General features: G+C 40.8%; 1 protein-coding gene across 43 annotated transcripts in view; it reads left to right on the forward strand.

The window, feature by feature from the left end:
• ZBTB20 (zinc finger and BTB domain containing 20) overlaps positions 1-22,445 on the forward strand; it is a 723,674-nt gene that overhangs the window by 158,244 nt on the left and 542,985 nt on the right. For 3 of the 43 annotated variants that reach the window (XM_075906071.1, XM_075906072.1, XM_075906027.1), the window contains exon 3: positions 3,737-3,897. The exons of the other annotated variants lie outside the window; for them this stretch is intronic. The gene's annotated coding sequence lies outside the window, so the exon portion shown is untranslated. The remainder of the gene's footprint in view (positions 1-3,736; positions 3,898-22,445) is intronic. 43 annotated transcript variants of the gene reach the window in all.

Consider the following 22,445-nt stretch of genomic DNA (forward strand, 5'->3'; position numbering starts at 1 on the left):
TAATGTGCAAATGTCAATAATGGGCCCTGCACTCCTGATTGCCTTCTTCAGTGAGCTGAGGACATGCAGCCTATACATTAGATGCCAGCAGATCACTTCGTTGAGGAGAACCTGCCTTCGAGATGGGATTTACAATATAGATAGCACCATAAATCACATGCTTCTAATTCCATTGGCTGTTAGGTTTCTACTAAAATGTAATGTAGGACACGCTGGACAGTGAGGTCCAGTGGAAAGAGCAGGGAACTGGAAATAAAAGAATATGGGTAATGTTCCTAGTTTTATCACTGTCTGTGTATGCAGAGGTACTGACAGAATTGGCGGAACACTGGGGAAGGTGATAATGGTCGGGCGGCTCTGTGCTCCTAAAAGTAGTAGGGCCTTGGGCAGTTGCCCTCTTTCTCCCCTGCCATCCCGTCAGGGGCCTGTGTGTGTGCTTTGGCATGGTCTCCTCCCTCAATCATACGCAGGTTCTCCTATCTGTGAAAGTGGGAATAATGACACTACTTACCTATTTTCATAAAGTAACGCAGGGCTCTAAAAATATAATAGGTAGATAGTCCTAGATATTTTTTTATGTCTTTATACATCAGAGCTAAGAACCTCAACTGGGACCTCAGAGTTTGGTTAGTAAGTAGTGGTGTTATGCAATTAACGTGTGGTAGTGTGGCTGTCATTAAAAACATAACATTTACTAGTACACAGTGATTGTCAGTCAGTGACTTAAGAAAATAGCAGTTTTTCCCTAGAATTGGATTAATGACCATTGTGTTTTTAAGACAGGTAGGATGGACCTGAGGTCTGAAATGTGTTGAGTTTACCACATATTGTTATCCATGTTAATAATGTATTTGAATAAAAACTTAAGGCTTGCTATTCTCATTGATACTAATGGGATATTGTGTATAGATAAAGGACAATACATAGTCCCTAAAGTGCTGTGAGACTAGGGGAACATGATGAAAGTAGTAACCAATACTGCTATATTTTTTATATTATGGCACAAAGGCAGGGTCATAGTCTCAGATGGCATAAATTGATATAGCTTCATTAAATTCAAAAAAGCTAAAGATAGTTTATACCAGCTGAAGATTTAGTCCATGGTTAACAGGAAAAGGAACATACTGGTACAAAATCCAATATGGCAGCAAATGTACTGAGTATTGGAGTAATGACTTGTGGAATAAAAGTTCTATCATTATGATTGTTATTCAGCAAGATGATTAAATGTGCATAATTTTAAGCATCTGACCTCAGTGGGAATACTTGCTTAAAGTTACTCTCATGCTATTAGGTTCCAATTCAGGAAAGTACTTATCTTAATTATTAATTTGATGGGGAAATTAGGATATCACTTCAAAATAGACATTTCAACTTTATCCTTTTAATTTTTTTAACTATAGACATTTTCATTCATGCCACCTACAAGCCTTATTTATGAGTGAATGATTAAAATGTTGGAAAATTTTGCATTTTATTCTTAAAATTTAACTCTCAGTAAGTTAGGACTAATTTGTATTAACATTTGACTGTACATAAATCTTGATAAGAACTGTAAATCTAACTTTGTTTTGTATATTGGTGCCTTTGTATTAAAATATATAGCTAATTTTTAACCTGGAGAAGAGCTCTTCTCTAGCTTACTTAACACCTGCAGATTCCTATCTGCTATAACTAAAACTGAGTACTGTAACTTTGTGAAAAAGGGGTCTGCCCTATCATGATTTTTCCAGCAGCATAATTATTTTAGCATTTACTACACAGCAAATACTATCACTAAGTTTGCAAAACAGCTCCATCAGTTCTTACCCCATGTTTTCTGTTGCTCATGAGTTCCAGAAAAATTAATCTTATGGTGCTGAAATTTTCCATGCTTGGTGACATCTGAAATACATACTGGTTGGGGAAAATTCCTTGGTCTGTTCTTGTTATATAAGGCTGGGAAAAATATCTTCTTTCTATAATAAAAAAATTGGCATCATTTTTTCTTACATAGATAACTATAAATGGCAGGACTTTGAACTGTGGTGTGTATGTGATGCCTATTTTGGAGTATGTCCATCTATATCAGGAAAGTGTATATACAAACGGGATAAGTATTCAAAGAACAATTCAAAAGCTACTCAAATGACTAATAGGGTGCAATCAATGCAAATTGTGTCTGCATTAGTTTAAACTTCTATTAAACATCAAAATGTGTTTATTTGTGTTCTGAAAGATACATAATAAATTAGTATTTAAACCATCCCCAGATATAAAATATAAGCTTGAGATTTTTTAAAGACGTACCAAAGGATGCATTGACTGACAGTCTTTATCACAGTAAACTTTTCTTTGTCTCCCAGGAATTTATATACTGTAGTGACTTTTCTTTGTTCTCAATATCAAATGCAATAATTTTCAAATAATGATGAGAAGAGGGTGGGGGAAGCAGAACACAATGTTCTGCTATTGTTTTAGTTCCCTAATTATCGCACGCTTCATAAAATTAAATGATACCTTAGCTGAAAAATCATTGCCTGTGAGGAAATAGTGTAGGGCCCAATCCACCTTTCATTGAAGTCAATTGGAAGATTCCTATTTATTTAAACATGGATTGGATCAATCTAAAAAATCTCATAAAAATTTAAAATCCTATATTAACATTGAACTGTATCTTCATATTCTCATATACTATCTATAATAACCATAAATAATTTGGTAAAATACACATAATATATATAGATAATTTAAGTACAGTTAAAAGAAAGGAATACATTGCATTAATAGCACTATATCAAGAAACTTCAGTAGCAAAATTTAGTCACGCACAATATAATCTGTATCTTCTTTCAGATATACAGGATATTTTAGAAGTTTCAGCATACTACTACTTATTTATGTTTTTTAATCTGAGAGTCTCAAAGTGCTTTACAAAGTATGATAAGTGTCAGTATCTTCATTTTACAGATGGGGAAACTGAGGCACAAACCATGTAAGTGACTTGGTCAGGGTTAAACCACAATTCAGACCCTGAATCAGGAACAGTATCCATGTCTATTGTTCCCAGGTTCATCTCTATCCAAAAGAGAGTATTGTGCATCCATGAGCCAGTTTGAAGAAATTTTGTTTGCATTGTAGTTGTAAGTCTCTTCATTTCACTGTGGTTGTATGCAAAGACCAAAGGACAGAATTTGATCTCTAAAGTATTGGGTTCAAAGGCATTTTTACCTTGCAAGTAACATTTTCTCTGTGTTGGACCAGAACAGAAAGTTAGTAAGAGATAAAGTATTGAGTTGTAAGTAATTGTGTGAGCAAACAGCAATACAATATACTTGCAGAAACAGTGTGGTATTGCCGTAGAATTAATGTGTATTAATCTAAAACACAAGCATGAGAAGCATGTATGGTAACACAGATTGGTCTTCAAAAGTAGTCTCCAAATTTGCTTAGATCTGTATAGAATACCCTGTAGGTTTTTGAATATCTAGGCTATATTTTGATGATTTTTTTTACGGAATAATGAATTACATAACCTTAACTTGAGTAAGAAGGGACAGTCTATAAGACATCTAAAGATGTGTTGTTGTCTTCCTGGGGCTGAATACCTAACTGATGCTCTTTTAAAAATGTATGATAGCTTTTAATGTGGAGTGGAGTGTCAATAGCACCCTATGGTCTGGCACCAATACAGATGAAAGTTTTAACCCATTATTTGTAGATGTTACTGGGTAAAACAATGTTTTTTCTTTGACAGCTGTCAGAGCCTCTGACCATCTCATTTTAGAGGGGAAATAGCAGTGCCTCCAGAGTTGTAGTCAAACTCCTGGTATCTCGCTGGTACCATGCTGCCTATGGATGCTTACTGTATGTTCAGAGAGAGCCCCTGGAATTGCTGATGCCATAAAATGCTAGTGGGTGAGCATCTGTTTGTATTCTTTGAACAACTTAAGAAGTGTCTTTGCATGCAGTCAATGGCAACCCTAGATTGAAACAATGAATCATAATTTCCAGATTATGTGAATTAGGACATAACTGGAACTGCTCTTCCAAGTTCTCTTGCCAGTGGTAGGCTGAAGATAAACATTATCCAGAGAAAATGAAGACAAATTTTAATACAGCTAGAGACTATTGAGTCTATCCTAGTGATGTTAATTAAGAACTCCTTTTGGTGATTAATAGCACTGTGTACGTATATTGTCAAGATTGCTCTTTAGTAGCTTTAGTCTTTATCAGCTATACTGAGACAAAAATTGCACAGCAGCAGAATTCTTTCAGATTTTCCCTCTTCTGCAAAGGGGGAGGCTCCTTGTTGTCATCATCTCTTAGCAGGAGGAAATAAATACAAGAGGGTCCTGGGTTTCTGCCAAATGAGTGGTTTGCAAATCCTTTTGCAAAACTCTAGAGAACTCCTGAATCTCAGGGTTTCATTGATGCTGGGGGCAGTATAGACTTTCCTATCTTCAGAGATAAAGAGCTTTAGGAGTCTGCCCTTTTTAAAAAAGATGAACACAGATTGGGGAGATTAAAAGTCCCCTGACAAATCTTATATTGCAGAAGCCAGGGGGAAAGGGATCAGTGCCCAAATGTAATCCACGATTTTGCCTCTGAAATAACCAGGTCACAAAAGTTCAAGTAGTTTCTAGTAAAATTTCTTTGGGGATCTTGTTACGATGTATATGCCCCGAAAGAAAAGAAATTGTGGTGCAGATGCCTTGCTTGCCTAGAGAAGAGGATGGTCCTCTAACATGGAGAACAGCCTGAAAGCAGAAGGTAAACAATGAGCCTGTATGGGAAGTAACAGAGAGGTAGCTGTCTGATCGTGGTAAAACAAAAAAAGCAGTCATGTAGCACTTTAAAGACTAACAAGATGGCTTATTAGGTGATGAGCTTTCGTGGGACATACCCACTTCTTCAGATCTGAAGAAGTGGATCTACCCCACAAAAGCTCATCACCTAATAAACCATCTTGTTAGTCTTTAATCAGGCCATGTGGTTCTTATCTCATACACTTTCATTGCAGTTTATCTATAATCACAGCCATGGTTTAATGCCTATCATACTGCCTAACCAATTTAGTGCCTTATGAGACGATCTAGACAGCTGAGAAGATCTAGACAGGATTGTGGGAGTTCTTATGATGGCTCTCTTCCACCCCACCTTTTCCATCACCTAGGATACTTGAGTTTCTTATGTAAATCCCATAAGTGTTTGCCCTTCCCAAAGACATTGTCCCTTTATAGAATCTGTCCGGCAGTTCAATGTGCTGCAGCCTCTACTTTTAGGAATTTTGCTTAAGAGCTTTGATGGTAAGCAAGGTGGGATGCTGGCTGACAACAAATGTAAACTGAAATCGTACACAAAAGGAAGGGACACAGAGAGAAAGATGCACATGAAGATGTTTGGGTCCCACTGTATTACAAAATGGACTGTGGGGATGCTTGTGGAATAGACCAGAACTGAGGTTGGATTGACTGAGTGACTGATTGAGAAAACTTTGGATAAGTAACTGTATTTTCATCTTTATATAAATGGAACTGTCACCATCATCACAGCATTGAACCATCTAGAGATGAGGTGCTCTTTCAGGGGACAAGAGAATTGCAGTGTTCAGCTGCCAAACTGATCTATAGCAGTGTCACACGTAATAATAAACTTAGATGCCACCATAAACAATCTTGAAAATTACGTATATGGTTAGTTTAGGAATGGTTGCTTTGCCCAGAAAGATTTAGTTTAGTTGCAGAATTTGTTTTTTAATGGGGCTCTGTTTTTATATAGTGCTGACTGTTTCCTTAGTGCAAATGAAAACTTTATACATTTTAGCTCAAACTGTGCTTTGCTAAGCTTCCCACATTTATACCCATCTTCCTGGCAGTCATCCTGAAATATGTTTGGGTTGAGGCATTACACATTACATTTGGTAAGGCTTTAACATTCCCTCTTGCTCACATCAATCCTTATTTCTGTTTGCTCTTGTAATTTACAGTTAATGAAAATTCTAAGTTTACCTTTGTTTTTGCTGGCTTCTGTACAAGCAAACCCTTCAGCCCTTGCAGCCTTCCATCCAACTGGAAAGCAGAATTGGAGAAAGCAAAATCTAACAGAGTAGTTATATTGTAGACAGCAACCTTGATGTTTGTCAGTATGGGTACATCTACACAGGAATGTTATTTTGAAATAACTAGCCTTATTTCAAAATAGCTTAGTCTGCGTCTACACAGCAGGCAGTTGTTTTGAAATACTGTCAAGCTGGAGGACTTCTCACGCCGACTCCTGTAACCCTCATTGTATGAGGAGTAAGGGAAGTTAAAGGAAGAGTGCTCTATTTCGAAATAAGTGCTGTGTAGACGCTCCCAATTTCAAAATAAGCTACACAATTGACATAGCTCAGTTTCCGTAGCTTATTTTGAGTCAAGCCCTCCTATGACAGCAATCTTGTAGAAATACTGAGTCTTGCTCCACTTTTGACCTTACTTACTGGGGTGAGTAGTCTTACAATGCACCCCAAATGGACAGTAGCCCACCATAATCATAATGCAACAGAGCCAGTTCTGAAGTCCTTAATCAGTTCTTCTTGATCCAGGCTCAGGCAAGTCTTCTGCTCAAGTCAAGTAATGATATCAGATTGTGGCTCATAATATACTCAGATGAATTTAATGAGATGTGGATGATACTGACAAAATAACCATTGTGAAGCCATTACATCTCTCCTGGCAAAATCTACTTTTAAAAAATATTTACCTTGTGGACTTTCAATTCTGAAAGAAATGTTTCAGTTTGCAGCATACCACCCAGGCACAGGAACTATGTATTTAAAAGAGGAGTATGTTAAACAGCTATCTGCAGATATACAGTATGCAGAGTGCATGTATATAATTGTGTATGTGTGTGTGTGTATTCAGCACTATATGAAAACATTGGCCCCGTTATATGCATATACACTATGCCTATTGTACACTTAACAATTTAACGTTATATATACATATATTAAATAAAATCTGTACACATACTCTTATCTAAAAAATTCTGCTTAAAATACTCATTTATTTTGGTGGTCATATAATGTTCCAGCGTGATGCCTTTTAAAGAATTTTAAAAATCCTTTCTTAGATAAAAATGTGGACGAATTGAAAAGGATTCTTCATTCCAACAGAAATTGTAATATAGTCATGAAATCCTGAAAAAAAAGATAATGTCTGTAGTTTAAAAAATTAAAAGAATAAAGTTGCAATGTCTATTTTGAAGTGATATCCTACATTTCCCATCACATTCATCATTAAGATAGCTTGTCTCTACTCTGTTACCAACAGAGGAAGTAGGTCCATTCATTGATATTACCTCACCCACCTTTTCTCTCTAATATCCTGGGACCAACAGGGTTACAACACTGCACACAACGTCCTCACAATGGCAAACATGACTGATCCTTTGTATAGCATCATGTTATGCACCACTTTAGTCCAGACCATTGTTCTCGTCACTATAAAAGTGTAGCTTATCAATATGGACTCTGATCCCATTTTAAAACTTAATTTTCTGCTGTTTAGTTCATCTTATGTAGCCATTGCTGATGCTGTGCAGTCTGATGCACTAGAGGACAAGGCAAGGGAGAAAAGCACTGTTTGCACCTGTTTAAAATCTCTATGCTTTGTGTGGTTCCTGGGCAACAGGCAAGAATTCTGTGAAAAGCTAGGCTGCACTTGCTCAATTGTTGCTGCCAGCTGTGACTTTGAGAGAGCACATAGCAGCTCCTTAGCAGGTTGCTCGTGTTATGTGACAGGCACTGATCATGGCAAAGCCTTGGCTGATTTTTCTTCCGTTGTGCCTGTGATCAAGGCTGGGTTGCCTGGAGTTGCATACTTAGCCAAGAAAAGAATTAGAGAGCTCTAAGGTGAGTTTGTCATTGGAAACGGGCAGGGAGGTGAGGTAGGGATTAATTGTGAATCAGTGCTTTTTAAACTGGCAAAGAGAGAAGCACAGACATTCCTCACCTCAGGGTATTTCATGCTCTTTCCCAGATACTATTGCGGTGATGCCATGTGGAGCAAAAGAACTCTTAGTCTGGAAACAGTGTGTTTTTTATTTGTTTGGGTTTTTTTGGGGGTGTGGCAAGTGTACATTTTAGGTTGGAAATCTCATACTGTTTTTACAAATTTTTCTTGTTGGTTCTGATCTCTTGACATAGGGAAATTTGTCATTTGCCTATTGGGGTAATAATCACGTCAGTCTTTGCTGCATGCCCAGTCTGGGTCTACCTTCAGCATTATCTTAGCAACTGATTCAGTCACACAATATTCCCTGATTTTAGCTTTGTGGCCACTCTGTGTTATTTAGTATAAAACATCCCTTTTCTGTCCTACTCAAAGGAAGTCTGTATTTTATCGGTAGAATTAAACAAATTGTCCAAATCTCAAAATATTATAATTTATTGATACCCCCATCCTCACAGTGACAAGCTTCGCACTTATTTGAGATTGCTTTAAACCCTGTTTATGCACATACTGATTCAGCCCTGAAGGATTGAACACACTATAGTCTGTTTTCTACTTATGCTTGTATCAGCCTTTTCTTTTCTGAAACTTTCTTTAGTCACACAGTGGAACTGATTACAGTGCAAGGTGTTACAGCCACATTATCAGTGAAGATGAAAAAAGAGTGGAAGAGTATCTGAGTACTTTGTGGCATGGACCTTTACTTGATAGTGCTGTTGAACTTTGTAGTTAAGCGTAATATAAATGTGGCTAATAATTAATAAGAGGCAGTGTGGTGTAATGGAAAGAGCACCAGGAGCCAAGGAATCCTGTTTTCTTACACCAATACCACTGTGACTTGCTGTATGGTCTGAACCACATTGCTCAACTTCCCTGTGGATTGATTGCCTCATCTTTAAAATGAGGATGATGAGAAAGATGCCAGAATTATTGAGATCCTCAGATGGGAAATAGTTTAAAAAAGAAAAATATTTTTGTAAACTCCTCTTAATTGTGTCCTTAAGTCCTGTGGAGTTTGCATACATTCAAAGAGAGTGTCTACTCTCATTATCCTTTATCATCTTAAAACTCAAATCACATTTCTTCTTCATTATAGAGTCCTTTCAGAGTTTATTAGCCACTGCTTTTGAGATTGGTCAGAAAAGGAAGGTAAATCAGTATGGAGTGCCTGGTAATCTGAGATCTGTGGTTCTGGGTCTTTTATTTGCCTGTGCAAGGTGCAATTCTGGCCACACTGAAATCAATGGCAAAACTCCCATTGACTTAGTGAGGCCAGGATTTTATCTGCAGAGTTTAATTTTGGAATGACAAACATGTAATATCAGTTCTCCTTCGAGTGGTCCCCGTGGGTGCTCCACTCTGGGTGCTGGTGTGTCCTCGTGCCGGCGACCGGAGACTTTTTCTAGCTGTTTCTGCCGCGGTGCGCAGGCGCCGTGGCGCCCTCTAGTGTCGTTGGGACTGAAGGGCGCCTGCGCGCGCGTGGCTCCTCAGTTCCTTCTCTACCGTCCTCGGCAGCAGACGGAGCCCTCTCTTTGCCACTTCTGTGGGAAGAGAACAGTTAAATTCGTCGTTTTACCCCCTAGTTACCTCATCATCCAAGTTTTTAAACCCCCCCAACTAGTTTAAAAAAAAAACAGAAATAATATCTGTCCTGCACTGTACATTGAAATAACGAGTTCTGTGTTCACTAAACACATGATAATAGGTGTTGCATTTTCATATACTTGTTCTTTTTATATGGAGATGTAATATAACAATTTTCTGACTTCCACTGTAAAACCTGCACATGTCTTGAAGGTGGGGTACAAAGTTGCTTCAGAGGCCAGTGTTCATTCTTCTCTATAATACAGCCAGTTGGATTAACAGAGAGTGATACCTTTTGTGGTATTGCTGGTCCACAGGTAATTATCAAAGCCCAGAAATGTACAAAACAGCATTAGATACCTCTCATTAGCTGGCCCATGGCAGATGAAAGTGAAAAGCAACTTTAAACAAAATCATGGGTGCAGGGAGGGAAAGTTCTGGAAAACAGTCAAACAAAAACATGGAGCATGCTTTTCTCTTGAAACTCATTAAATTAATTGATGTGTAAATAAAAATTGCTTGAGGGATTTTAAACTAAGGCTGAACTTAAGAATGGCCATATTGAATCAAACCAAAGGTCCATCTAACCCAGTATCCTGTCTTCTGACAGGTGCCAATGCCCAGTGCCCCAGAGGGAGTGAACAGAATAAGTAATTATCAAGTGATCTGTCCACTGTTGCCATTCTCAATTTCTGGAAAACAGGCCAGCAACATCATTTCTGTCCATCCTGGCTAATAGCCAGTGATGGACGTATCCTCCATGAATATATCTAGTTCTTTTTTAAAACCCTGTTAAAATCCTGACCTACACAACATCCGCTAGCCTAGAGTTCCACAGTTTGACTGTGTGATGTGTGAAGAAATCCTTCCTTTTCTGTGTTTTAAATCTGCTGCCTATTTCATTTGGTGCCCCCTAGTTATTGTGTAATGGGAAAAAGTAACTTTTCCTTATTTACTTTCTCCATACCTATCATGATTTTATAGATCTCTGTCATAGGCCCCCTTAGTTGTCTCTTTTCCAAGCTGAAAAGTTGGAATCATATTGATCTATCATATGGCAGCTATTCTATATCCCTAAATATTTTTGTTGTCCTTTTCTTGTGAAGGGTACAGGCCTGCACTACCAGCCTCAAGTGAGGCAAATTATCTGGCATTTTTTCATTGCTGGAAACTCATAATTCTGCTGCAAGCATACAATACAGTACCAGAGAGCTAATGGTACATAACTCTTAATGGCCTGTAATTAATTGGGTGGCACATGTAATGCCTCTTTGAATGTCCATTATGTGTCCTTATATCCTGAGACAACTCAGTGGCACTGTTTTAAATCAGCCCAACACCCAAACAAAACAATTGAACATACATGGCATTAAGGAGTTTGGTGCACTGGAACTGATCTTATATAGGAGGCTGAGGTTTTTTTTTAATACAAGGCTCAAGTGAGCTCTATTTTACAGGCAAGACTGCGTTACTATTGTCACTGCAGGTGTTGAGTTAGCGTCTGTACAGTGAAAGGCTCTGCAATAAGACCAGCCTCTTGGGAACACTGAAGTGCATAAGCAGGACTGGCACTTATTTATTTAAGTTCAGTAAATATTATTTGCAGTGGGTGGAGGTTAGTACATAGTTATGTCACATATCTAAGGGATCAATGCTGCATCCCTAGCTTGGGAACAGTCTTTAGAAGGAACCCCTTTTGGGTGCCAAACCACAAGAAATCTCACTCTTCCTCCAGGGCAGGCCACCTGGTTAGGGTTGCCAGGCATCTGTTTTTCAACCAGATCACCTGTGCCCCAATCCCCCTCCCCCAGCCCTAATTCCCCTTCCACCCTCTAAACCTCTTGATCCCAGCCTTGAACATCCTCTTATACCCTAAACCCCTTATCCTCAGCCCCACCATAGAACTGGAGCCCTTATCCCACTCCCCACACCACAGCCCTCTGCCCTGGCCCTGGTTGCCCCTACCATGCTCCAGAACTCTCAGTTCCAACATGGAGCAGCTTCCTGTATCCTGAACCGCTTATTTCTGGTCCCACCCTGGAACCCTCAACCTCAGCCCAGACCCTGTATCTCCTCCCACACTCCAACCCCTTGCCACAGGCTGGAGTTCCCTTCCATACTCCAAACCCCCCAGGTCCTCCCCACAGTCCAGAGCCCTTTCCTGCATCCCAAACTCCTCATCCTTGGGCCCATCCCAGAGGCTGCACCACAACTGCACCCCAACTCCTAAGCCAGGCTGGTGAAAATGAGTGAAAGAGTGAGTGGCAGAGGGAGGGAAGATGGAGTGAGCAGAAGTAGAGCCTTGGAGGAGGGATGAGGCAGAGGCAGGACCTCACAGGGGCAGAGCAAAGATGTTTTGTTTTGTATGAGTAGGAAATTGGTGCCCTGTATGTGGCCTCACTGCATCCTGACACTGAACCTTTTGTGCTTCAGCATTGCTACTTTATACCTTGAGTGCTGTAGAAGTCCAACAGTGATAGACTCCTTGTACACTCTTCAGGGATTAATGCACGTCACCAGGTATTTACAGTTTCATTTAGGCAATGTTGTGAAAACAGTAGAGGTTTTATATCATGTGGAACACAAACAAGTCCTTAGGTTAGCACAGAGAAATAAAGGTTAAAACATTTGGGTTAGCCCAGAGTCTCGAGCAAGCTGTAGATGGAACATGTGTTCAGATTCTGTTTCTCTCTAAGTCTGTTCTTCTTGATCAGTTTCCTTCTGAGTGTACAGGATCCTTGCTTCCTCTACAAATTAGGCTCAAAAGTTAAAATAGGAAAAGAACAAGTTAAAAATTACTTAAAAAAGTTAGATGTCTTCAAATAACCACGGCCTGATCAAATGCATCCTAGAATACTCTAGGAGGTGACTGAAGAGGTATCTGGGCCATTATCTATCCTCTTTGAAAAGTCATGGAAGATGGGAGAGATTCCAGAAGACGGGAAAAGGGCAACATAGTGCCCATCTATAAAAGGGGGAATAACAACAACTCAGGAAACTATAAACCAGTCAGCTTAACTTCTGTGCCAGGAAAGATAATAGAACATACCATTAAGGAATCCATTGGCAAACATCTGGAAGATAATAAGCAGTCAGCATGGATTTGTAAAGAACAAATCATGTCAAACCAACCAGATAGCTTTCTTTGATAGGATAACAAGCCTTGTGGATAAGGGGGAAGCGGTTGATGTAATATACCTAGACTTCAGTAAAGCATTTGTCACATTCTTGCATGAACTTTCCTATAAATACAGGCAGTCCCTGGGTTATGTACAAGATAGGGACTGTAGGTTTGTTCTTAAGTTGAATCTGTATGTAAGTCGGAACTGGCGTCCAGATTCAGCCGCTGCTGAAACTGACCAGCGGCTGACTACAGGAAGCCCGAGGCAGAGTTGCTCTGCCCCGGGCTTCCTGGAATCAGCCTCTGATCAGTTTCAACAGGCTGAATCTGGATGCCAGTCCCGACTTACATACAGATTCAATTTAAGAACCCCAGGCGTCCCCAAGACAGCTGCTGCTGAAACTGATCAGCGGCTGATTCCAGGAAGCCCGGGGCAGAGCAACTCTGCCTCGGGCTTCCTGTAGTCAGCGCTGGTCAGTTTCAGCAGTGGCTGACTTGGGGACGCCTGGGGCAGAGCAGCTGGGGTGCTGCTGGGTTGCTCCAGTAGCGCCGCTCCTCGGCGCTACTGGACCAATCCACCAGCATCCAAGCTGCTCTGCCCCAGGCGTCCTGATTCAGCCGCTGCTGAAACTGACCAGCAGCGGCTGAATCAGGACGCCTGGGGCAGAGCAGCTGGGGTGCTGCCGGGTTGGTCCAGTAGCGCCCAGAGTGGCGCTGCGGGACCAACCGGCAGCGCCCCAGCTGCTCTACCACACGTGTCCGGAGAAAAGCCTGGACTGCTGGGGGGGGGGGGGGGCGTACTAGCTGCGCTCCCCCCCCAGCAGACCAGGGAGACGCGGGTGGGGGACCGAGACGCACAGCGGTCCCGCCGCCCGGGTCCTCCGCGGCTTTGCTCCCCGTCTCCCTGGTCTGCTGGAGACCAGCAGACCTGGTCTGGGGAGACGTGGAGCAAAGCTGCGGAGCACGCGGGCAGCGGACAGCCCAGACGCGCTGCGGCTGTCCCGCTGCCGGTGTCCTCAGAGGCTTTGCTCCCCGTCTCCCTGGTCTGCTGGAGACCAGCAGACCTGGTCTGGGGAGACGTGGAGCAAAGCTGCGGAGCACGCGGGCAGCGGACAGCCCAGACGCGCCGCGGCTGTCCCGCTGCCGGCGTCCTCAGAGGCTTTGCTCCCCGTCTCCCTGGTCTGCTGGTCTCCAGCAGACCAGGGAGATGGGCAGCAAACCCCGTTCGTAACTGCGGATCCGACATAAGTCGGATCCGCGTAACTCGGGGACTGCCTGTACATGAGGGAAATATAACCTCGATTGGGCTTACTATAAGGTGGGCACATAACTGGTTGGCTATCCATTCTTAGAGAGTGGTTATCAATGGTTCATAGTCATGCTGGAAAGGCATAACAAGTGGGGTTCCTTAGAAATCAGTTTTGGGACCAGGTCTGTTCAATATCTTCATCAACAATGTAGATAATGACATGCACGCTTAAAATTTACGGATGATACCAATATGGGAGAGGTTGCAAGTGCTTTGTAGGATAGGATTATAATTCAAAATGATCTAGACAAACTGGAGAAATGATGTAAGGTAAAAAGAATGAAATTCAATAAGGACAAATGCAAAGTACTCCACTTACGAATGAACAATCAGTTTCATATATACAAAATGGAAAGTGATTGTCGAGGAAGAAGTATTGTGGAAAAAGATCTAGGAGCTAAATATGAGTCAACAGCCGTGTAACATTGTTGCAAAAGAAAGAAAGAAAAAGAGGAAACATCATTGCGGGATGCATTAAGAGGATTGTTGTAGGCAAGGCAGGAGAAGTAATTCATCTGCTCTACTTTGCACTGATTAGGCATCAGCTGGAATATTGTGTCCAGTTCTGGGCACCACATTTCAGGTAAGATGTGGACAAATTGGAAAAAGTTCTGAGAAGAGCAATAAAAATGATTACAGTTCTAGAAAACATGACCTATGAGGGAAAATTGAAAGAATTGGGTTTGTTTAGTCTGGAAAAGAGAAGACTGAGAAGGGACATGTGAGCAGCTTTCAGCTACCTAAAAGGTTGTTACAAGGAGAAAGAAGAAGAAATATTCTCCTTAATCTCTGAGGATAGGACAAGAAGCAATGAGCTTAAATTGCTGCAAGGGAGGTTTAGGTTGGACATTAGGAAAAACTTCCTAATTGTCAGGATAGCTAAGCACTGGAATAAATTACTGAGGGAGGTTGTGGAATCTGCATCATTGGAGATTTTTAAGAATGGGTTAAACAGCCATGTGTCAGGGATGAGCTTTGTGGTGCTGGGGCCTGCCATGAATTCAGGGGACTGAACTTGATGACCTTTTGAGGTCCCTTGCAATTCTAGTATTGTATGATTCAATCAAGCCAACACTTTATCTTCCCAACTTCATTCATTTGTTCTCAAATTGGGATCTTAAAGCTTTCCATCTAAGAGCCAAGGGGCTCCATCTCCATCTGGGCTTTTGGTTGCTAGGTGTCAATGTACTATTGATTGACTCTTGCATCATATTCTTTGATTTTCCACTGATATGGGGTAAGCCGCTGCCAGTCCTTTTTAATGACCCATTAAGACACAGACAGCTAGGAGATAAACACCTGTATGTCTCCTAGCCTGTTCTGAGACCAGTCTTCATCCTTCCCCCACCTCCATCCCTACTGGGTAGCCATACTAAATATACAAGAAACTGAGGCATGCATGTGAATTTTCTGTAATATTTAATTCAACTATTCTTTGTCACAAGCTCTTTTAAATGAGTAGTACACTCCTGTGTGTTAATATTCTCATATACCTGCTCATTCATAAACTGCTTCTTATTAGCATAAGGTAGGGAAAGGAAGGGAAAGGAAGGGAAGCTGCATTAGAGTGTGTATGTTTTGCCCTATATTGTCTTTATAAAGAAGACTAGACTTCCATTGCAATAATGCTACATCTCCAAAAAATCCCCATCCTAATGGATTTCTGCTGCTCAACCTGCATGTCCATTTGCAGACATGTGAGGAACTCTCAAAGGTATAAGCTGCTGGGTGCCCAGCAGGAGCCATCATCTGCCACCACTACTGAGCTATCCTGACTGCTTAGTGTTGCCTCACATAGTTACTTTTGAGCCACCCAACAGAGCACTGTGATGGGCCGCAGTATGCTGTGTGCTGTGTAAATACAAGTAGCAACAAAGGCAGCATGCATTTGGAGGTAGCGTGGCATACCATCCTTGCCAAAGAAACAGTTATAAAGGAGTATCCGGCATCACACCTTTTTCATATAACAGCTTGAAGGGAGTATAATTTGTAAAGTTCACGGTGAAGACTACAGTAAAATCAACAGCAAGGGATTGGTTTGTTAATGCATATGACTTATTGCTGTAAAACTAGAAACACGAGAAAACACTGGGAGTAGAGGGTGGGAGAATATTATAGTTTTCCAGACTAGCGTGTGTCAATTCATCTTTATTTACTTTGCTCATTGATCATCCGCCTCCATTCCAGAACTATCTATATGTCAGCACCTTTCCGTGAAAATGTGTTCTGGCTTCCTTGCATCTGATTAACATTCCCAACGTGATAGTTTCTGGACATTTCTTTGAAAGTAGTTTTTGGTCCAATTTATACAGATAGGATCCTGAGCCAAATCTTAATCTAAATTTCTGTTTAGTTAGCAATATGCAGTACTTGTTCCTCTGATGATGGTGATTTATGTCCGCAATCTTATGTTCTTTTCAAACCCAGACCACTGGATCGCAAAAAGGGGAGAAATTAAGTCTGTCTTTTACAGTTCAAAATGCATTATCTTTGTAGGCCTTTATATTATCATCCTGCAACTCTTTATCACCTTCTACCCAAGCATCCCATCATACTTTTCATCTGGTAAGCCTCAGAACTCCTCTTGAGACTATATCTGTGTGCGGTAAGAAGTATAATCCACATTCTACTGAGTGAGGAAAATAACTGTGCCAAGCCACACAAGGAGACTGTGACAGAGCCAGGAATAGAACCCAGGTCCATGAAACTATCTTTCCTGCATTTACAGTAAACTGGCAGCAGCATTGTTGTGGGTAACTCATGCTGACAGTAAGAGCAATGTGAATTGTATACATACATCAGTTTCTCTGTCTTAAATGAAGAGAGGTTTTTTTCCCCTTCCTTTGAAGTTTTCAAGCAGAACTTGCCGTCAGTGACCCACTTTTGCTAACAGTTCTCTTAACTAACCTCTGTACTCACTCATACATTTTTTTTCCTTTCCACCCACTGTCTGTCTAGCCTGGTTTAAAATTTTTATATATGTACTTTTAAAAAATTGATTAGTTGGAGAGCTGCCCGTTCTTCTGTGCTGTATAATAAGGTTTTAAAAACTGCACTCTGAATTCTGTATAGTGTAATTAAAACTGACCCAGATTTGGACCTGAGAACACCAGGACTTAGCCAAACTTGCCATGAGCTGAGTTCTGATGGCAGATGGGAACTAATGAGGACATGCTGCACTCCAGAATTTCCCAGCTGCTTGGCCCCTTTCTGCACAAACAAGGTTTGGAGTGAAGTCCCGATCTCAAGAGCATGTTCCGCAAATATTCTGCACCCAGTGTTTTGGGAGACAAGGCAATGCTGTCAGACTGTTTCAGAGTATTTTAAAGGCCTGAGCTCCAAAGGTTTTTTCAGTATATTGTAGAATTAGTTCACACATGCTTCCCTCTTATCCCAGGGATTGGAAATACCCACCTGCTTCCAGATCTTTTTGGATTTTTCTTTTTCTGCTAGGGAAGACTTGCACTTTTAATAGAACACTAAAATCAGGATGGACTAAGTCTCCCTTCAAGCTGTGGGTCTCCTCAACTAGATCAATGTCCTGGGACTATTCAGGCAGATGTAATTGAATCAGTTTGAAGCAGCTGTAGCTGGCATGAGGTCTCTCAGATTGCTAGCACCTGCACGTTTTTCTGTAACTACTACAGTGAAAGTTGTGCCAAAATCAGCATTGGTCTTAGAGCAGTAAAATACTCCAAATCCTGTATCCCATTCCCCATCCAGCCTAGCCATCTCATTACTGATGCCTGAATTAAAGTTGCTGGTAGTGAGCTGGAACTAGCGTATGCTTCTCCTCCTGCAACTGCATCCTTAAACCAGTGCACTGCACAGACTCTCCTCTTCATAAGCAATAAGAGATGACTTAATAATGATCAGGTGCTCTGGAGCTCTCTTCCCTCCTTAGAAAATTGAGTAGACCATACCTTGCTGTATCAAATTAAAATGCATGCACCAAATTTATTTGCTACTCTAACAGTCTTGCTGGCACAGTGTGGGGCTTGGTAATGTCTAAGAAATGTTCAAGTGGTACTATAATATGCTCAGATTTGAAAAGTGATTGCGAGTCACTTGGTTGCCTTCTTGTATTATGTAACATATCTTAATATTATGTTCAGATTAAACATACTGGCACACTTGGTTAAGTATGGCATCTACACAGCATGGTGTGGGGTTTGGATGTGAGAATATAAAATGGCATATTGAAACATTAATTCCGGAATATAGCTCTCCTGTGAATTTCACACAGTTTCTGTATCAAGTTTATGCATCGAGTCTTTGTCCTGGGTTGTTGTTGTTTTTAAGCCTTTCCCTGGCCTTGCTCTAGTCCACATCTGCCTTTTCCCCTTCTGTTTTTCCCATCCTTCTTTTACACATTCCATACCTCACACCTGCCCCTTCTTTTCATCTTCTGTGGTGTTCCTCAAATGATTTATCTAATCTATCCATGTCATTTTAGGGTGCCCATCATTGTAGTGGCTAGGTGCCGTGGGAACACTGAATTTCCTGATCTCAGTGTAATTGCATTCTCTTCTTCCATCGATGCTTGTTTATAGTAGAAATCACTGTGATTTTTTTCATTTACTTGTGTTTTGTAACAATAGGCTATACAACTATGGTATAACCACTTATTGCCTTGACAAGGAGGGCCAGATCTTCAGTTAGTGTAAATTGGCCTGATGCCTTCAAAGTCAATGAAACTATGCTGATTTATGCCTGATGAAGATGCAGCCCAGAAATTCTTTCACTAGGCCTTAAAGATTTTCCTCCTCTCCTCTATTTTTACCATAAACCATTAGAAATTGTGGTTTGGCTGTTCAAATCCCTTCTCCTTATTAGGAAGAGGGAGGACCAAAGTCTTCCATATCCCAAGTGTGTGCTCAGACCATTGAGTTGAAGCATATAAGGCAGGCCATCTCCATCTCTTTCTTCTTCTCCTCCCCTCCTTTTTCATACGGAGACAAATAGGTGCTTGATTCATTAAAAAAAATGCTTAGTTGCCTAAGCCACCTGACTCAAGGAGAGGGGTTCTTGATGATGGAGATCTAGCAGAAATAGGTGCCTTACTCCCTGAGAGGGACAGGGATTAGGACACACCCCTCTCTTTGGCATCTCCTTGCCTAGCATGCTGGCTTCTGCGTTCTGTGCTAAACTTCCAATCTGCCCATTTGTACAGGGATCCAAGGTATCTGACTCAGTCTTGCTGGCTGTCATTTCATTCCAGTGATTTTTTTAGGCACCTAACAGTCCTAAGTCCCTTAATAGACCAGGGCCTGATTTTTAGAAGTGTTGAGCACCCTCAGCTCTCATTGACGTTAAAGGGAATTGTGCATGCAGACTCCCTCTGACAGTTAGTTGCTTTAGGGAGACAGTGGGGTGTCATATGAATGCATGAACAGAGAGCAATAGTACGTTAGAAAGCAGGGTTTGTTTTTTTTTGTAAGCTAACTTAGTAGTTATTAAGAAATAACCAAGGTTTCAGTATGTAGACATTTGCCTTCTGATTTCCTATGTGTCACTAGTAGGCCAATAAAAACAAAAAAGGATCTGCAGAATAGGAATGTAAAGGGGTAACCTGTTGTCTGGTAAGCATTGCCTTATTGGCATGCTTATATGGGTAACCGGCTAACTAGGCCAGAGCAGCTCCTGCCCGTAGCGCTGTATGGTGGGTCTTGCCCAGCCCAGGTGGAGCAGCATGGGTGAGGGGCTGCTCCAGCTTGGCTCAGCCCATTGTGATGCATCAGCCAGTTAACCAGTTAAATACGTAGTTTATCTGATTAACATATTAAGTGGGATTTTACATCCATACAGCAGAATGTATAGTTCTCTGTGAAATAACCATAGTTTTGGGTCAGTTACTATATAGCGTATAAAGTTACATATCAGTCAAATATCAGTTTAAGGAGTCATATGCCATAGGCTGCAGAGGTATGGCCTGACCACTTTTTGTCAGGGCCATACTTGATGTGTGAATGGAGAACTTCATTCTCTGGGCCGAACCTGAGTGGCCATGCTACTCTTTCAAATTGGAAGGGTAGGCAGTAGGGACCAATGGGCTGAGGGGCATTAAGCTCCTGGGAAGAGACACCTGAAAGGTGAATAAGAGGGTCGGAGGTAGGGAAGGGGGGAAGTGCAGTCTGTGGCCCTTCAGCCCCATTGTAAACCTTTTTCTTTGATTCAGTTAATCATCCAAGTGTATGCAAATTATGCTAAAGTTTTGCCCCTGGAGTAACATACGTTCAACAGACTGATATAATCCATTCCTATATAAAATGAGATTGACTAAACTCCATTAACAAGTCAACACTGAAGTGGAACTGCACAAGATTGGACATCGTAGTTTGAGTTTTCCAGTTCTAAGTAGGTCACTGTTTAGATCCAACCTAAGACCTAACAGTCTCAGTCTGTTTTTCCCTACAAATTCCCACGTAATATAAATTACCACCAGACCTGGCACTTGTTGATACCCTTGTCTGCAGTCTCAGTAGAGACCATGAGGTTCAATAGATTGCAGAGACAATTCCTTTCTAACTCATGCAGGTGATCCCATCAGAATAGCCTTTACAGCACATTGGGAGGCGTACGGGGGAAGCTTGCATTGCCGCTGTCTGTGTCATATCTGATGTATGAATGGAGAACTTCATTATCTGGGCTCATAAATCTGTCACTGAATTCACACACTTAGAAAATTAAACAAACAATCAACATTCTAATACTACAGAGATTATAAAAGACACTGTGCTGTATGTGTAACCAGCAAATTAAAACCTCTATGCCAATCAAGTAGGGGTGATTTCCTATGCTGATACAAATCACAGAGAAGGAAAAGCCATAGGAAGGGAAACAGATTTTAGTTTCACATGACCATTTCCAAGAAAAAATTTCAGTCCAGCTCCCTCAATTCTGCACTTTGCTAGTTGACTCAGTTGTCTCCTAGAAAAACTCCAAAGCCCTGTTAGAATGTGCAACTCTCCTAGGCAATTCCTTAGGCAGAGGACATCACACCCGAGATTCTAAGCTTGGCCCACAAACCAGACAGATGGGATAGGTCTTCAATGGCCAGAAGCCTTTACATATTGCATGAAAATTTACTGGTTCTGTATTTGCCACTTAATCGAGATGCTCTTAATCAAGAAATCTGTTAAATTAGGTTGTGTCCCAGGGAACCGATTTAGCTTAATGACACTGAATGGCAATAGATGCTTCTTAATCGGGACAGCGATGCCAATATTTCTGCTTAATAGGGACACATTTGGCTGGTGCTAGTGGGTTAAGTGGTGTTTAACCAGGTGTTTAACGGGTGCAAAATTTTAAATTCTAATATTTTAAAGTAGCAGTTGCCAAATAAAGGTTAAGAGAAGAAGAAATAAAGATTAAACACAGCATAAATAATTTTTCTATTTGTATTTTTACTTAGTACAGCATTTTACTCCATTTCAGATCTCTTTGGACATTTTTTTTTTCAAATGACTTCTTCTCTTGTCCTATTTATCAGGGTGATAGGTCATCCACCAGTGTGTCCCAATTAAAAGGATAATCTGGTAATTTCACCAGAATATTCCTTGGTATGGTAGCTAGCGCCAATATCTAGCTATGTAGGTCTAAAATACAATTAAATATAGAAATTTTATATTTTGTTTTCAGTGGGAAAATTTTAAACTTGTTGTGCTGCCCCCCAAATGACGCAGTTTTCTTTCTAAATAATCCTCAGGGTGTATGGTGGTTATCTTGATTCCTTTGAGATGTTACAGAAGAGTGTTGTGAGGAATGTCTGAGTAGACTTCTTGCCTTCTACATTCGCTACTGTTCCTCAGATGGACCTTGTCTGGAGTAGTGAAAATGGTGTTTGAATATTTTAACAAACTTGTTTTAAAATCCGGTGTAAAGAGAGCAAGTTGTATTTTAATGCAGGTTAGCTGGTGGAGATGAACCTTGGTGGAGAATAGGGTTATGCCTTGATCACATAATTCATCACACTGGTCACACTTTAGAATTTTCTTCCCTATTGAAACATTATACCTTTCTCATGTTTCTCATTCTTAAATGTTTCTCATACTTAAAAGGGAAGGGCCAATCTTTTTAAAATGGACAAAGCTGTAAGTGCTGTCACTGTAGCTACAAAAAGTAGATGCAGAAATGATGGAAATTTACTAGATGTGAGGAGGGAATTTAAAATGTGTCTAAGAACATAAGAATGGCCATATTGGGTCAGTCCAATGATCCACCTAGCATCTTCTGATAGCGGTTGGTGCTAATAGTTGTTGAGGCACCTATCCTCCATGAAGTTATCTCACTCTTTTTTGAACCTAGTTGTGGTTTTGGCCTTCACAACATCCCCTAGCAAAGAGTTCCATTGGTTGAGTGTGGTGCAAATAAATGCTTCCTTATATTTGTTTTAAACCTGCTGCCTATTCATTTTGAAAATTGATCTCTCTTTCTACTTAAGTCATTAAGTGGATTT

Source organism: Pelodiscus sinensis, chromosome 1 (assembly GCF_049634645.1).
Source record: "Pelodiscus sinensis isolate JC-2024 chromosome 1, ASM4963464v1, whole genome shotgun sequence".
Classification (NCBI taxonomy): Eukaryota; Metazoa; Chordata; order Testudines; family Trionychidae; genus Pelodiscus; species Pelodiscus sinensis.